The sequence below is a fragment of the Tenrec ecaudatus genome, unplaced genomic scaffold, assembly GCF_050624435.1.
Source record: "Tenrec ecaudatus isolate mTenEca1 unplaced genomic scaffold, mTenEca1.hap1 Scaffold_442, whole genome shotgun sequence".
Lineage (NCBI taxonomy): Eukaryota > Metazoa > Chordata > Mammalia > Afrosoricida > Tenrecidae > Tenrec > Tenrec ecaudatus.
The window spans coordinates 25,588-32,496 of NW_027459348.1; the positions used below are offsets into that span (position 1 = coordinate 25,588).

The 6,909-nt window shown below is 37.1% G+C and overlaps 1 pseudogene; it reads right to left on the reverse strand.

Annotated features, from left to right (window-relative positions):
- Positions 1-1,490: 1,490 nt before the first annotated feature.
- On the reverse strand, positions 1,491-2,509 carry LOC142436599 (ribosome biogenesis protein BRX1 homolog pseudogene; annotated as a pseudogene).
- Positions 2,510-6,909: the final 4,400 nt, after the last annotated feature.

Sequence of the window (6,909 nt, forward strand, 5' to 3'; positions counted from 1 at the left end):
TAAATATTTGTGTATAAGTGGAGTTTTTCGGCACATTTTAATGCCATTTTTGTGGTAAAATTAGGTGCCTCGGCTGATATTCGGGTCAGCTTATACTGAAGTATATATAGTATATTGACTTATTAACTTGCATTTGGATAGATATTATGCTATCACAAACAGCAGTGAAATGTCCTTTTTGACAATAAATCAGACACCATTCCTCTTGAATCTATCATTCCCAGCATCATAATTCATAAGATTTTTTCATTCAAAATGGCTAATACCAGTCCATTTCAGCTCACTAAAGCCTAGACCATCAATCTTTATGTGTTTCCTTTCATTTTTCACAACTTCTGAATTTCCTAGCGTCGTAGTCTATGCATTCCAAGTTCTGATGATGACCAATGGCATTTGCGGTGCTTCCTTCTCATTTTGGGTCAGAGCCCATCAGCAAGTCCAAGTCCCAAAGGCTTTGCTCCTGTAAGCCTTTTCTCCATCCGTGTCATGATGACCCACCCTGCTTTGAGAAGCCAGGGCCTCATGACCCTGCATTGGCACCACACCGAGGCTGCATCACTGGGATGACTCATAGAAGTGATTGTGAATGCAGCCTGACCCTGGCAGTGTTTCCGTCTTCTGTCCATAATGTTTCCATGCGCTGGAACCAATGTGATGTCCCCTAGCACTAATCTGAGTCTTTGATATTCCAGAGAGTTGTGACTCTTTTCAGCATTTATTCACTTCCTTCTTTTCCTTCTTATGTAAATGACGCGGCTATTTCAGCCTACTGGCCTAGAAGAAGTTGTGGAGGTGGTGCACACCATGGGATGGGTACCATCTTTTCCTTACCCAAAAACACCTCTCCCTATTCCTTTTGAGGACCTTCCAGCTGATGACAGTCTGCTGCTGCTGTACAACACTTCGGAAAGCCCCCAACGGGAGTTAGACGTGGCCCGGGAGATCTCTTCTCCCCTTCACTCTTTTGGTCTCATCAAACCAGACCCATGCTTTTCTGTTCGCTTTGTTTTTATGTCTAGACAATGCAAACAGTACCTCCAGGAACCCAGTTTATTATGATTGGAATGTTGTCACCACTAAGAACGTAAGGCTTTGGGGTTACTTTTGAATATTCTGAATAGAATATTTTTAACTTTTTTATTAAAAATTACTGTGAATTAGGTGAAGGTTTACAGAGATGGTCATAGTTTTACATACAATGAGTCATACACCTTATGATTAAAATAATCCACTCCAATCCCCTCAGTATTTCATCATGTATCCCATATCCCCTGTTCAGACTCAGAGCTGAAGCTTTCGTGGGGATCCCACCTGATCTTTCCAAGAGGTTAACCTGTTTGTTTGTTTTTGAGTTGTGATACCATTTTATTTAGAAACATACCGACACCATTAAATCCATACAAAATGATTCTGGTATTTCATTTTTTTCTTTAAAATTGCATGAGTTACACAGCTCTGGATAATGGAAATATTAACACTCTGAATGTAAATTAAATACAAAACAACTGGACTCCTTTCGCACCCCCACTGCTCATCTTCTGTGGCATTTTTCGTTGCCTTTTGTAGATCTTTTTCTTCCTGGTTTTCAATCCCACCCGGGGCTCTGATTTCACCCACTCAATTTTGATGGACTTTTCCTCGGCTGGGGGTTGAGCACATCTGCAGGGGACCATGGGCAGCTCAGTCGTGGGCTCTTTCTTTCTCCGTTTCTGCACCTCCTCCCTTGCTGTCGTGCTTTGTATTTTGCAGCTGTGATGGATTTCTTGATACGGCTGCGTGTTTGGTGACTGAATAGGGTTTTCCTATGAAGTTGGTGCTCTGAGCCTTCCCTGGAAAATCTGGATAAAGTTTAAGACAAAACGTTCCCTATCTCTACCAGAGCAGCATCTTCCTCTATAATCTGGAAATTCTGCACCCATAACCGATTATCCACAATGCTGAAAGCAAACACATGATTCATAAAGGGCTGACAAGGAGGTCAGCTGGGGCGACAGTGGGGCATCCAGAAGATCTGAATTTAGCAGTCTTTTAACAAAGTATCCTGTGGGATTCATCCAATACAGGGTCAAGACACAAAAGGGGCCGAGAAACCTGCAAACAGCTTCCAGTCAACTTGAGTTCAGCTAGGGTATGATTATTCTGAACAAGGAATTTAGCAGATGGTCCGTGAGGTGAATTTGAAAGCCACATATAAAGATGCTGCTTTTTCTTGGCCTCAAAATAGATGCACTTATTAGTTTTTCATTTAGTAGGCCTCATTAATCACGAATAACTTATCTTTATGATCTATTTTAGTATCTGCTTTTGAACGAGGCATCACCATTCTTAAATCTTGCATTAAGCATCTTGTTCTGAAATTTACTCCTCTGGAAGAATAGATGAGAACTTGATCCTTATTCTTCCACTTGCCCTTGCTGACAGGGCCTGGGATATGGTCTATGTATTCCTCTTGTGCCTCCTTTGCAGTGTCATGCTGCTTAGCCGGTGATGGGACATCTTTTTGGTTCCATTTTCATGTCTTGGCTTGGATGACCAGGTTTCCATGCCATCTAATATGATCTTTTTAATGCTTTTGAATTATGTTCCACATTTTCCACTCGTCATGTTCATGACATCCTACTGTGATGCTGCTCAGAGCAGTTGATAGTGGTCAACAAACATGCACCATCTACGTGTTTTGGTCTTAGAATGTTTACATGATCCATTAGTCCATCAGATGAATTATTTCTGTGTTTTTATTTTTATCACTCTTTTTTTGTTTTGAATTTGGTTCAATGTAAACACATTGTTCACAATTAAGATGCTGGAATCGTTCTGAATTAGGAGGCACCACTTCTATTAAAGAGTTCAAGGGCGGTGGACAATTGGAGTACAACTAGAGAGTCAAAGTGAGGGCAGATGGTTATGATCTTGTTTTAATCCCTAACCTAACCCTAACCCTAACCCTCACCCTCATCCTAGCCCTAACACAACTCTAATTGGCTATGATCTTATAACCAGAGGTTGGAATTGGATTTGTGTGTTGTAACAAAGATTGGTTTTGTGTATGTGTATGTATGTATGTAATAATTTTCAGTTATACCGAGCTAGACTCTAAGACAGAATTTTGAATATTATAATATTCCGTTATAATAAAGAGAACCACCATTATTTTCTAATGAAATAAAAATAATTTCTGAGTTGCTCATCTGCTACCTGAGAGAAATTCTGGGAAGGAGGTATTAAGAACCATAGTCCTATCATCTTCCTTACCAGAACACTAACTTCCAAGGGGAAGGCCTAGCTCAAGTTCAAGGTGGAACACCTATATCAAAGTCTTTTTTTTCTTATTTCTAAGACATACTTTATCAGCATATATCTAGGTTCCCCCCTTATTTTCTTGATTCTATTACCAAAATAATACCTTCAGTCAATCTTCTTTCCCGCTGTCTCATATAAATCTGTTTTCTTCCACAGAGTCTCTTTTAATAACACCTATCATTCTATAATTTATACATTTTGCTTGTGTACTTTGCTTATTATCTGTCTCCCTCATGAAACTGCAAGCTTGATTAAAGCAGGGAGTTTCATCTGTTGTGTTTACTACCGTTTCTCCATGGTTTTGAACAATGATGGCACACGGTAGATGCCTACTAAATATTTGTTGAAAACATCCCTTAATGAACCATGATGTCTGATGTTCAACTTAAAGCTGCTTTCTGTTCTTTTGAAACCTTCAATAACTTTTTTTTGCACACACAGCTTGAGGAATGAAGGCAGAAACGCAGGATAAAACTACAGGGTGAGCGTTATCTAGAAGGAATGTAGGCAACCTCAATCTAGTTCTTAGGAGGTAAGGCAACTGGGGTTTGGAATTTCCTGAGCACCTGGCTTGGGATTCAAATAATTTTATTTGAGTATTAATTTTAATTATTGAGTATTAATTTTAATAAAATTCAAATAATTTTATTTGAGTATTAAAAATATATTTGAGTATTAAAATATATTCCAATTGGGTAGGGCAGTGGAGTGCGTATGTAGCACAATGATATTGCAAGAAAGTCTTGGGTAAAGAGAAAAAAATATTTTTAAAATATTCAATAAAAAGCAAAACTGTTAATAAGTTAAGTGAAATTCACAGGAAAAAAGGAAGCAAAATGAGTTTCGTTTAAGGGAAGAGACATATTATATCACTACTTGTGTCATTCTCAATATTACTGTGTGATAGTTTCTCAAAACTGGGGTGATTGGCATGATTGAAATAACTCACCTGAGTCTGAATCGAGGCTTCATTGATTACTATTTAGCTACCTATTTACTTTTTGACTACTATCTACTTTGTTTTCTATTTTGCCTTCAGAAGTGTACTGCCTGCTGTTTGGAGCCTTCTGACATTCCTGGAACATTTAGAACCTGAATAGCCAACAATGGAGGAGTCAAGGATGCTATTTGCAACAAAATGTGTGTTTGCCAGAGTGGTCTTGCAGGAGTATTTGAGCAGCATGCCTCAGCACGGTTATCCAGGGAGATGTTTCAGAGGATCACTTTCTAGGTTGGAGGGTGGATTAGCTAACCTTGCACTGTTCAATTTGCTGTTTTCCTATACATAATCCCTAATCCTGCCATCGCGCTCACCTTCTTCTTACCCCACTTTTCTATATAACTGTTCATCTCTCTCTCAGAATGTCAGAACATTGAGTTTCTTTTCCTGGGCTCTCTATTTCCCTTTTGACCTCTTAGTTTTACTCTGAATAGAGGATTGGAATTTTATTCTATGGCTCTTCCTTGATGATGTTCTGTGTGCACTTCACTGATATATGAGAAACACAAAACTTCAGCATAAAATTTCCTAGTTTGTGAGTCAACAGTGAAGGATAGGTACATAATGCAGCAACTTTTAGATACATAAAAACACTATTATTATTTCATACTGCTTGGTAACGTTATTCTCTTGTATACATTTTCAAAATTTAACTTTTGAGATGTGTTTTCTTCCCCAGTCAATGCAATACCTTTTCTGTTTTGTCACCTAATTTTTCAATCACTGACTTCCAGCTGATAATAGAAGAGAATGAATAATACTCCAGGTGTGTGCTAGATTCTGTGTTTGTATTGCAATAGTAGAAACTACTTGTACATAACGATAGTAGACCATTTCTCTAAACTGAGGGTTATTTAAGTTATTTGTATTTGTGATGTGACACATCTGCAGTATACCTCTGTAACAAGGAAATACTGAATTTATTGTAAAATTTCTTGATGAGGTATAGTATAATTCAATTTTGGTGTAAGTGCATACAATAGTTTATTCCTGTAAGTGATACAGAGAAAATATCTAAATATTGAGTAAATCCTTGTAATTTTTATGTTCACCGCTTTGTCAAAAAGATGTTATCTTCCCAGCAGCATCATGTTATCAAAGATGCAAACTTTAAATCAACAGTTGTTACACCTCCAGCAAGTCATGAATGTTTTCTGATTTATAGCAATCATTCTTTTTATATCTTTTCTCAGTCAAGCTGGGGCATTACAGTTATTTTCATGTAAAAGATCAAAACACTGTGGCTTACTGGTTCAAATAATCCACACCCAGTACTTTTAAAATTAATTGGCTATTGAAATAAATGTGACTTGAGGGCTCTTTTGATTAATAACATAAATATTGTTAACAAATACAAGGTAGAGACATTTACATAAGAATAAAATAGAAGATAACATAGACATAATGAAAAGAATCCTTTTTATGATTTATATTATAATGATATGCCAATAAAATATGACCATAAAAGCTGAAGAAATTTGTGGTATTTCAGGAGAGAAATATTACAGTTTTGTTTTTTGTTGGTTTTACATTCTCTTTTTTAAAAATCCACTTTGCCTAAATCAAACAAAGAAGGTTACCTTTTGGTGAATTTGCATAAATAATACTTTGAAGTTACAAACTACAGTACGCTAAAACTGACCTTATAGATCATAAAATTGTTTGCCCAAATTAATAATAATTAATCTGTTTCGATTTATAGTAAATTACAAGTGTAAATTACATACTGTATGAAAATATTTTCTATACAGCAGCTAACAGTTCTGGAAAGAACTTTTTGGAGCTAAATACTATTGCGTACTGATGATTCTGACTTACAGAGTCATGTGAGAGTAAAACTGTGCCACCCTCCTGGGCTGTAACCTTTATGGGAACAGAACAGCTGGTCTTTTCTTCTACGGAGCCTCTGGTGGGCTGAACCACCGAGCTTTCAGTTAGCAGCAGAGATCAGACTACTTTACCATGATAGCATCGGGGTTCCTAAGCACTATTATTGGTTCTATGTCATTGATGAGAAAAGTGAAATCCAGTGTCTGGGCCAGGGTCCAAGTCCTAGGTTGTTAAAACCTAGGTTTTTAAATCCAGAATTAAAAAACAGGATTTTGACTCATCTGAAGGAATAATTGAACAAACATAACCCTTAAACATTTTATTATACTGGCTTTGACTACAGTGTCTTAGAAAAAACTGGGAGAGTCTGATTGAAATGAAAAGAAAAGAGCTTTTATTGAGAGAGGCGTCAATTTACAGAGGATTCTTAACTGAGACAAGGGGGAGACAATTCACAGTGTTTATATATGGAGTTTTAATAAAAATTCAACAATTGGTAGATATTTAAGTAATAGTTACAAAATTGGGTGATAGTGTATCTGATTGGAAGATTATACACAGTTTCTAAAGTGTTTTTTTTTTTGTTGTTGCTGTTTTTTTCTTTTTACAAAGTGATCATTGCATTGGGTACATTTGGCCTTCAATCATGAGAACTTCCCCTGCCTGCATGGCTGCAGGGTGGACATACATAATTCTAAAGTTTCTTTTGGGTAAGCATCTTTTCTGAGAAGTGTTTTGGACATTGCTTCCTAAGCGGCAAACAAAACTTTTCAGTAAGT